Source organism: Meleagris gallopavo, chromosome 3 (assembly GCF_000146605.3).
Source record: "Meleagris gallopavo isolate NT-WF06-2002-E0010 breed Aviagen turkey brand Nicholas breeding stock chromosome 3, Turkey_5.1, whole genome shotgun sequence".
In the NCBI taxonomy this organism is placed as follows: domain Eukaryota; kingdom Metazoa; phylum Chordata; class Aves; order Galliformes; family Phasianidae; genus Meleagris; species Meleagris gallopavo.
In genome coordinates, this window is record NC_015013.2 from 29,548,301 (window position 1) to 29,559,393 (window position 11,093).

Consider the following 11,093-nt stretch of genomic DNA (forward strand, 5'->3'; position numbering starts at 1 on the left):
AAAAAAAATTCTAATTAGTCCATTTCACATTGAGTGGCAGATAGAGATATATTTTGTTTAATCACTAACACAGAGGCTTCTGTGAAAGAAAAGGTTTATTTGTAGCATCGGGTGCATTTCACCTTTTTAAAGACTGTCTTTGCGCATATAGTGTCCTTTCTGTGAGCTGGGAATTGTAAAAAACTGTAAAGTAGAAAAGGACGTGTTTCTTAGACGAAGGAGAAATACTGTAAAATTGTGTAAATGTCACTACTCATGTTTTCGTGTTCTGTGTAGCATAGTGTAAAATAGGCTTTCCAGCAGTGTTATTCTGTGAATTGTAATTTAAAAAACAAGCCATGCATGGTCAGAGATATTATCAACAGGTCCTTCTGTTTTGTTCAGTTTTTGTTTTTGTTTGTTGTTTTCTCATGTTAGGTAAATTTGTTTTATGTTAAATTTAATTGTCCATGAAACTGCATTTTTGTTTCTCAGTTTTATTTCATAAAGAACTTGAATTACTCTTTAATATTTTACTACACACAAAGCTCACCTACAGTTTGTAATCATCATTCAGAAGCTTTGTCACACGTAGTGTAAACCAGGAGAGTTTTCTTTTTAACACACCCCTTGGCTGCCTCTTCTCTCCATACTCTTTACTGTCTGAAAAGATGCAATCACACTTTTTCTTTTTTTTTTTCCTTCTGTGCCATGCAGGGTCAATTTGGAAAACTGACCACAGACCTGTGTCCAAAATTTCTTGATATAAGTAGTTGAAGAGCTCACTTCTACAGCATTATGTAAACACATCATGCAATAAAGCTTTGTAAAGCAGTGGCTGTACTAGTTCTGTTTTTGTTGGTGGAGCCAATGGTGGGAGGTTTGGTGAGAAATGGGTGGGAAGGAGGCTCATGGGTTGGTTTCTTCATATCCTCTAAGTACTTACAAAGCCAACACATAGACTGCAAAACAGCTATTATTAAATCACCTGGGTGGTCTGAGCATGAAGAATGGATGTTTTACCTCTTCTTTCACAGTTTGAATCCAATTCCTAATCAGGAGCAAAGAAAATGAAAATGTGTCTCTGGTTCTCAAGGGTTTCCATAATCTAACCCTACAAATCTTCACTAAATATAGAGATTTACTATGTGCTGCCATTGGCTCTGGGCTGCTTCCTGTCTTAAAAATATGTGCATAGAGCACTTTGTATATAAGGTAGGAGATTTACAGAAGCAAATATAAATAATACGGATGACTACCTCTGTGTGGAGGAGCATTTCAGATTCCCTCTGCATCAGAACATGAAATACTTGCCATGGCTGACAGTTCTTCAGTCACAATCTGTGAAGGTGGTCAGCAGGACGAAGCGTGCCTGTTACCTTGGCTGAGGTACACTGCGTGCATCACCAGGGTATATAATTTTCTGGTGCCACCTCAGAGTGTGGACGGATGGTGTGCTTGATGTTTTCTCCATTTGCTGGGGTCCAAATCTTCCTTGTAATTTCCAAATGCTTCCGAGAGACCAAGTTGGCAATCATATCTCAGCCTCTACTGAGAAGATGCACGGTGATTTGGGCATCGGCCCTACCTGTAGTTTCCGTGGCTGTGGGGAGATGACAGGTGTCAAACCAGCACATAGAAACAAAAAGGGCTTCATTTTCCACTGCTAGTCTCACAGTGCACCATTCACAATCCATTATTCTCTGGCACTGTGCATGTAATCGGGTCAAGATATATTAGTCTGAGACAGATACATGTGTTTATAGTAGCACTCTGGAAGATACAGTGAGTTAACTGAGAACCGGAGAGAATTTTCACGTGTGGTTTCTGAGGAAGTAGAAGTTGATATAAAATGGTTTCCCTGGGGAAAATCACCATCTTCCTTCTTTTTAATTAGTTTTTCAAGTTCTTTCAGATACACAGGGTGCCTTTTGGAACGTGGCTGCATCCCTGACAGAGCTGCTTAGCATTCCAGATGCACTGGTGTAAAGTCTAGAGGATGAAAGGCTACTAGCCAGAAATGTGGTAATGCTTTTTAAAATAAATATATAAAACTAGTTTATTGGCCAGACACTTTTCTATCACAGTATATCCATTAGCAATTCTGAATTCCAGATGTGCAACGGCAATGTGTACATATATTTTTCAGACCCTGTGCCCAGTCAGAATTCATATATTGGTGCATAGGAGCCTCTGCACTGCAGTTGGGGAACAAATAAGTACACAGCTTATCCAGTGCACAGCAGCATGCCCTGCTTTATAGACCCTATGCAACAGTCTGACTCTGAGAACACACAAATTTTTTATTATTATTTATTTATTTTTTCCCCCATCATAATTTCTCCACGTTTTCTGATAGGAATGCAATTTGGAAATGAGAGAGAACTGTGCTTGAATCTTCACCTCTTGCAAGTTTCTTCACAGGAAATGAAGAATGACAGCTGCGTTCCATTAGTCAGCTATCTGATGAGACAAAACTCTGCTGGGAAATCATGAATGGAACACAGGCTGTGCGAGGTGCCATGCCAGCCAGGTGCTCCTCACCAATTAGTTTTGGGAGGTCACGTCCATCGGTGGAGTTATTGTACTGAGCAGTGCTTCTCTGTACCCAGGATTCATGGAGCACCTCTCTTTCTGCTGTTCTACCAACCTCTCGCTTTGCTGCTTGGGCTGAGACAAGAGCTTTTCATTTATTTGTCTGGATCTATCTGGAAAACACAATGGAACGTTTCCATTTCCAGATGATATGTACCAGCACTATGAAGGGCGAGAACCTTTCAGGATCACTGAACACATCCCATGACATTTTATCTCAGCATTACCAGTTCTGAGGAGACCTCATATAAACAGCTTATAAACAGGAGAAAGACTGACTTCTTATATGGTCGGATAGCAATAGGACAGGGGGAATGTCTTTAAAAGAGGGGAGATTTAGTTTAGGTGATATGCAGAAATTCTTTATTCAGAGAGTGGTGACACACTGGCACAGGTTGCCTGGAAAAGCTGTGGATGCCCCATCCCTGAAGGCATTCAAGGCCAGGTTGGATGGGCGGTCTAATCTGGTGGGCAGCCCTCTCCACGGCAGGGGGTTGGAACTGGCTAGGCTATATGGTCCCTTCCAACTCAAGCCATCCTATGATCTGTGATGACCAAGAATTCTTTAAGCATATGTTAAAATCCAACAAATAAATTTATAGCCCCTCTCTTGGTGTGTGTTCAGATTTCTCTGCCTAGACAACAGACAGAATGACCAGGCTTAAGTTTTATATATTTTCCTCCAATTTGATCCATACTTAAGGTTATGCAAGAGCAACCTGGTCTGGAGGGAGGTAGTAGCTGCCAGTAGCAGGGGGTTGGAACTAGATGATCTTAAAGGTCCCTCCCAACCCAAACCATTCTATGATTTCATGATTCTATGATTCTAAGAAGAGCAGCAGTTTCAAAGAAGAGAAGTGAAATCCAATGGCAGTTGAAACTGGACAGAGTTCAGGTGAAATCCATTTCATAGCCTCCAGTAAAAAGCATGCAGGACGTGACTCAGGGTTACGTTACCAAGCTTGCCTTGAAGAGCTCCATTTCTGACCACCAGCAGTGCAGCAAAGTCATCTGCCTGGTGCAGGGTGCTCAGAGGCATCCAGAGTTGGGCAGCATGAATCTGTGCCCAGTAGGTGGAAAAGGCTCTGGAGTTCATCCATCACCACAGAGGCACAGGAATTAGTTTGGCATGTGTCATGACTGCACATTGGATAAAAATGTTTGCACTAAAACCCTTGCAGTAACCTGTGAAAACACATTTCATGTAGGTATCCAAAAACTACAGCAGGGTGAAAATTCTCTTTTTAATAAAGCAATGAAATACTCAGACTCTCAGAAAATGAATCCTCCTTCCATCCTTGTCCAAACTTCCTATAAATATGCACTGGGAGGCTTAAATAATCTTGGCAAGATACAGCAAAGGAAAATTATTGTTAAAAAGAGGCCCTGGATATCGTTTCAACAAACTTTTTCCCCACATAAACTTACGGAAAATTATTGACCTCATACCAGAGTCAAGAAAGAAATGCTAAGATACCTATCAATATTTGAATACAAGCTAGACTACCTTCATATAGGCTTGTCTGGAACACCTCAAAAGTATGCAGTATTAATATAAGGAACAATAGCTGAGCAGGTTAATAAATAAAAATCTAAATGATAAAAATGTCAACAGTTATGGTCTGTAGAAAGCTAGCTGGCAGTATGATGATAAAGAAGGTATATCGAATGTCAGGCAGTAGTGACCAAAGCCAAATGAAAATTTGATGCCATTGGCTCTGTGAGCAATGGAAAGAGCCTGATGGACTTCAGTGATGTTGAATTAAGGCCCTAAAGATAACTATTAGAACATAAAACTTGATGGAAAAATTGAATTGTTTCACTGACAGAAAGGCCCTAAATCTTTTTAACTTCACCAGTTTCATTGGGGAATTCCCCTTCAAAAATGGACAGCATACCATATAGCCTGAAAAATAACAGCAAATCCTCGTTTTCAGAAAATTTTGTCACAAATGTCTTCATATTACAAGCATGTAGCATGAAACACAGCATCCAAAAGTATATGATCTAGAAATTCTACATATTCTTAGAAACCAAAACATTGTGATGAAGGGATACAAGAAAACAACATGAAGTGGTTAATTGCAATCTTTGGTTTTTGACAACATTCTAACAGGAACACTGGTACTGTGACAAAGTTCTTTGCCACATCTTTACAAACAGTGGTAAAGTGGTAGATGGTTTACTAGAAGCTAGTAAGAGGTCAGTCTTAAGAATTACTGATGTATAAAATTTCCTTCCATGCAATTTTGCTTAATGTGCTAGTTCCTTCATAGAATCATATAATGGCTTGTGTTGTGAGCAACCTCAAAGATCATCTAGTTCCAGCACATTCTTCCTTTCTACCTTTCTTAAAAATGGGAGCCATCTTTCCCTTTTTCTAGTCACTGGGGCTTCACCTCTCAGCCATGACTTCTTAAATATGAGGGAGAGAGCTTGATGACCACATCAGCCAGTTCTTTCAGGACCCTGAGATGAATGCCATTGAGCCCCATAGACCTGCAGACATTCATGAGGTGACTTCAATCTCACTCTTCTCTTGCAATGGGAAAGACTTCGCTCCTCCAATCCCCACCTAGAGGTTCAGGGATGCAAGAAAAGTAGGAAGCCTGGCCTTTAAAGAGGCATGGAACTTGTAGAGTACAGCCTTCTCCATATTTGTTGCTGCCAATACCTCACATTTGTCAGAGGGAGCACACTCCCTTTGACTCTTCTCACCCATGTACCTGTAGAATCCCTTCTCGTTATTTTCTTGTGTTTTTCAAATCCCTCGCCAAATGCAGTTCCATCTGCACCTTGGCTTTCCACATTCCACCTCTGCACATCTGGATGGCATTTGTGTATTCTGTCCAGGTCACACCTTCCTGCTTCCACTGCCTCTGCTTTTCCTTCTTCACCCTGTTTGACCAGCTAGTCCTTGCTCAGCCATGCTGCTTTCCTGCCTCATCTACCTGATTTCTTATAGTGGATGGCAGACAGCTCTTGTGCTCTCAGAACAGGATTTTTAAAGTGCTGCCAGCTCTGTACCATTCATTTGAACCTAAGGGCAGGTTCCCAGGGGATTTCATCCAACAGTTCCTTAAACAACCTGAAGTTCACTCTCCTGAGGCTCAGGGTCCTGACTTTGCTCTTTGCCATGCCCATATTCCTTGAGACCATGAACTCAACAAGAACATGGTTGCTACAGCCCGAAGTGCTTCCAATCTTAACCTCTTTAGTGGGCTTATCTGCACCGGTGAGCACCAAGTTCAGAAATGCTTTTCCTCTGCTCAGTTTGTCTAATAATTGAATTGGGAAGTTATTCTCAATGCACTCCTGGATCACATGCAGCTCACTGTGTTGCTTTCCCAGCAGACACCTGGGTGGTTGAAATCTCCCATGAGGATGAAAGCCTGCGAATGTGATCCTTCTTGTAGTTGAAGTAAGAAGGCCTCATCCAAACCTATAACTGCCAGACAATGTTAAATTACACCACCTATAAGTTTTGTTTTGTTTTTTTCTATGGTGGAAATGAGCTGATTGGCACACAGAATGTGTGTCTTATTTGCTTATTATTCAATAATATGTTATACCTCTTTCTAAAGGTAACGAGGGCATTCTTGAACTTTTGATTACTTGATTATTGTTAGTGTACGTTAGGGATGTGCTTTAATGTAGATAAAATCTAATAATTTGTATGTTCAGTTTCCTCTCAGCAATACATTATTTACAGGGAATGCATTTATGTGCATACTTGTGCTTTGGGCACATCACAATTGGAGTTTTGAACATGCAATAGGATTTTGTCATGAAGTGTTATTTTGCCTTCTGAGCATATTTTTGCAAGGGGGAAAGTCAGTGATGGCTAGATGAGTTACTTAACTTGCACAAAGTATTTATTGGTAAAGGAGATGAGTAGTATCTGAACAGCAACATTCAATGCTCTCGTTGTCTTTCCAAGTGTGTTCTCTGCAACCAATTATGAGGCAGAAGACCCAGGATGTGGGTCTTAAGAAGGAAGTTACAGCTTTTTGCACATTCTTAGACCCCACTTCTACAAACACAGCTTCTTATGTATTGAGACATCATAAAATTACAAGGTAAAGGGGAAAGCTGAAGCAGGTGTGAAAACTCAGACTCCATCACTGAGGAGAAAGAAGGAACTAATTTGGGTAACAGGGGGAAAAAAAATGCTACTTAAGCAGCATCTACACCCAAATCAGCAGCATGGGATAAGAAAAAAGGATAAAAAGTCAAAAAAAAACAACAAAGACAAGCTGCTTGTTTTGGTACACAGGTGAAGCCAGTGAAGAAAAAGCAAAGAGATATGGAGGTAATCACAGCTAGGTGTGCAAAAGATCATTTTAACAGCAGCACTTCAAATGACTTAATGAACTCCAGGTGGAATTGTAAGGTAGAAGGCTTGAAGGAGTGAATGTGTAAGGATAACTTCTAGGAAACTTGTGTAAGAAAATTATAAGGGGGATGGATTATAGCTTATGTGACAACAAGAAGAGAAGGGCAGCCATACACAATGAAAGAGGATAAGAAGGGAGACACCAAATAATTTCTAAATGTTACATAGGTTTCCTTTAAGCAGTTTATCTAAAATCTGTTTCTAGAGAGTCTGATGTATCTCAGATTTGTTGTTTTGTTTTGGATGGATTTTTGTTTGTTTCTTTCTTTTTGCAGTAAGCACCATAAATATAAAAGCAAAAGAAAGATATCATTCCATGGCTCTCTTCTGCTTCACTGCCTTCAGATAACCACAAACGTCTGCAGTGTGTGGCAGCAGGGGATGACCTCCAGCTGGGCTGTGATAAAATCACAACTAGCAGCAAAGCTAGTTCAGTTGCCGTTGTGCTGTTGTTTTGAGCTGGAGGAACCTGGATTCCTTGGCCTCCAGGACCAGCTCGTAGAACTCCTTCTGAGGTAAGGACTGTCGGATTTGGGGTGCTTGCAGAGAGTCTTCTCTGCTCAAGGGGTGTTGAATGTCATGGAGATGGCTGTGCTCTGTTTTATGTTGTGCAAGACCTTGTTAAGCATCATCTTGGTTAAACTTGGGATTGTTTTTTCCTTTTTCAGTCTTTGTCCACCCCAATGAAGTTATTCTCTTTTAATAAACTGTTTGTGTCAGCAGATCCAGGCTAAATTTAATGCCACTCACTCCAACTGCCAAAACTGATCAGAGGAAACAAGAAGATGAGGGTCAAATAGCACTGTGGTCGCTACAGTCAGACCGTTAGTTTAACTTTCTCCTTGGCAGCAAAAGGGGTGTAATTTTGGAGGGAAATCTGGCTTACTGCAATGCAGCAAATGTGTGTTTTCTGCACATAAATATCACAGTTAACAAGAAATTCTGAAGAGCTTTCCATAAGGCATATTATTCCTGACAAAATTGTCGTCTTTATGGTACTCTGGGCCACCTTTCTTGCAAAGTCAGAATACAAAGAGAAAAAATATTATTTAGAGAAATGTCTAAGTTCAGGTAGGTGATGACTAGCTTATCTGAAGATTAGTTTCTAAAATCTTCCTTAAAATTTTCTATCATGGTAAAGGTTCTACTTATTATCTATTATAGAATGGCTTGGGTTGGAAGAAACCCCAAGGATCATCAAGCTCCAACACCCCCTGCCACAGGCAGGGCCACCAACCTCTATGTCTAATATTAGACCAGGCTGTCCTGTACTTCCATGAACTTTTTTTTTGCAATAGATTCCAGAAATTCATTGTGCATGGTCTATACATTTCTTTTTATGGTCCATGACATGTAAGTACTGACCCAGTAGTGAGCATGGGGCCATTAGAATGTCTAATGAGACACAACTTCCTAACACATAGCACTGCACTCCCCTCGGCTCCAAAATTGAGTAGTTGCATACAGGCCTATTGGGCTGAAATACCAATTTTCTAATGTCAACCTACTGTCCAGTACAGACATTATAGGTAGCTAGTGAGTAAGATGACTGTGCTGTAGTGCTTTTCTATTTCACATTGAAAATTTTTGTATGATGTTCTATTGTTACTGGCACAGACAAATGAAAAGGGGAACTTGAAGGTAAAAGTAATCTTTTACCTTCAGAAAACTCAGAATATGAAAGTGCAGGAAAAAAAATTGAAAGGAGCTCATTATGGCATCACGTTTCAGAATTAGAAGTAATCAAACTGATTTGGTACTTTTTTTAGGAGAAAACTAAAAGGAGCATTGTTTACTTAAGTCCTGGGGGAAAAAACACCTTTTAAAAATAATCTATTTCTGTTTTCAAATATTTTCAAAGTTCAAAACATGCATTTGCTTAAAAATTCTGATAAATACAGAAGAAAGTTATGAGAATCAGGAAGAAAATCAAATTTGAGATTTTCATTTTCAAATAGTTTGGAATCTTGTATTTTGTTTTTCTTTATTGAGATCCTGAAGCATGTTCAATATCTCAGATGTGTTAATGGGACAGAAAATTCACTGTGTCAGATTATGGAAGTAACAGCTAGGCCTGGAAAAGTAGGCCAATCCTGAGGTAGAAGCATATCAGGAACATCAGGAAAAATTTTTTCTCCTTAAGAGTGGTCAGGCTTTAGAGTGAGCTGTCTAGGCAGGTGGTTGACTCACAGTCCTTGGAGGTGTTCATGAAATGTGTGGATGTGATACTAAAGGGCACGGTTTAATGGGTTATACTGGTGGTAGGTGGACGGTTGAACTGGATGAACTTGAAGGTTTTTTCCAATCTTGGTGATTGTCATTCTATGATTCTACGTAATGTGAATTTCTCATGTTTATTGTAATATTTTTTAATAGTTACTTATTATATCCGTTATGTTTATTGACATACCTACTAATTTATGACCTAGAAAAACTGAACTTGGAAGAAAAAAAAGAAATGTAAAAGTCTGTTTCTGTGGACTGCGGCTGTTGAAACCCAGCAGCTAAATTAAGTGAGCCAAACACTGTCATAAGTGATCTCTTCATTTAGACTGCTACAATATGGAAAATTATAGGTACACTTGAAAAAGAATGTTAGATACTGCCACTAACACGCATGCACATGATGAGAGTTTAAGAAATCTTACAGAAAAAATCATTTTAAAACAGATTGTTTTGACATGTTTTTGGACAACATAAATGGATGTATAACTTTTGAATAGTTGATGAATTCAATTTTGTAGGCAATTATATCTACTCAGCTCTGTTGACAGATAAATAGAAAACAAAATTTAAGTGTTAATTGCTACTTCTTTGGTTTGATATCTTAAGATTTTCTTAAACTTTCATGAGCTAGATGTTTAAGTTGAAAATGGACCTCGCAGCACAAACAAAATTTCTTCCTTCTGCTTTGAATCACACTGGACCTCTTTGCAGTTTAGGTATTGAAGAATTAGATGCACTTCAGAGTAGGCTGTATTACCATTAGATACCCAGCTGTTTACATAACACTTAGTCCCAGTTACTTACCTAGAGCCCAGTGTTGAATCAGGCTGAAGGATGCTTGTGCTCAGGATGACTACAGTATAAATTGGCTTTGCTAAATCGTGAAGGAAAAGAAGTAACCTTTGCTTGTTCCCATAAAATGGGAATGCAATCTGACAGTATGAGTGTCAGAAAATTCTATCTGTCCTACATTATTCTTAAGAGGATTTTCCACTAAAGATCCTTCTCCGAAAAGTTTTGGCATAGCAAATGACTTCTTAAGAAAGACATGATCCTTAAAAGCAGCTCTGTCAACATTTCAGATGTTGCAACTGACCAATACAGATCTCTTAATTGAGGTAGGATGATTGCCTTGTGGCATAGGTTTTCAAAGTCTTTACTTAAACTTGGCAGAAGTGACGTTATCCACAACTTTGGAAAGAACTTTTGGCTGAAGTTTCTGGCTATGAAAGACCTCATGAATATGTTTATGCCCAGAGGGTAATTGGAGTTGAAGTAGACCACAATACCTTGGAGACTTTTTTTTTTTTAATACAATGATGATAACATTCTCTATCTGTCACTTCTGAAGTTTTTAAGTTTGCATATGAGGCCGTGAATATCCCTGCCATTGTAAGTGCATTTATTCTAGATTAGTGTTTTGGGTTGTTTTTGTTTTTGTTTTTTACCACTGACCTGGCAGTAGTCACAACTGTCACAATTTGATAAGGAACGTAAATGAGGGTTTTAGTGTTTATGTGAATACTACTTGCATCTCAATACAATATGCCTATGATTGCTTGATTGCCCAGATGTTTACACAGCAAAGCTGAAACGGAGTGTCATGGTTTCATGATTTTTCATTATCGGTATTCCACATCATAACATCATGCAATGTACTGGGGGTTTGACTGCTGATGCTCAAGTTCCGGGTGCCTGTCCAGCGGAGAAGAGCAGCTACGTTTCCCCAGGGGGCTTTGCGGTCAGCGAGGAGATATAACTCCCGGCAAGGTCACCTGATGCTCTCTTCTTTGCCTGCGCTGCTTCGCTTGCGCTTCTCTGCCTGCGCTGCTTCGCTTGCGCTTCTCTGCCTGCGCTTCTCGCCTGCGCTTCTCTGCCTGCGCTTCTCATCTCAGCG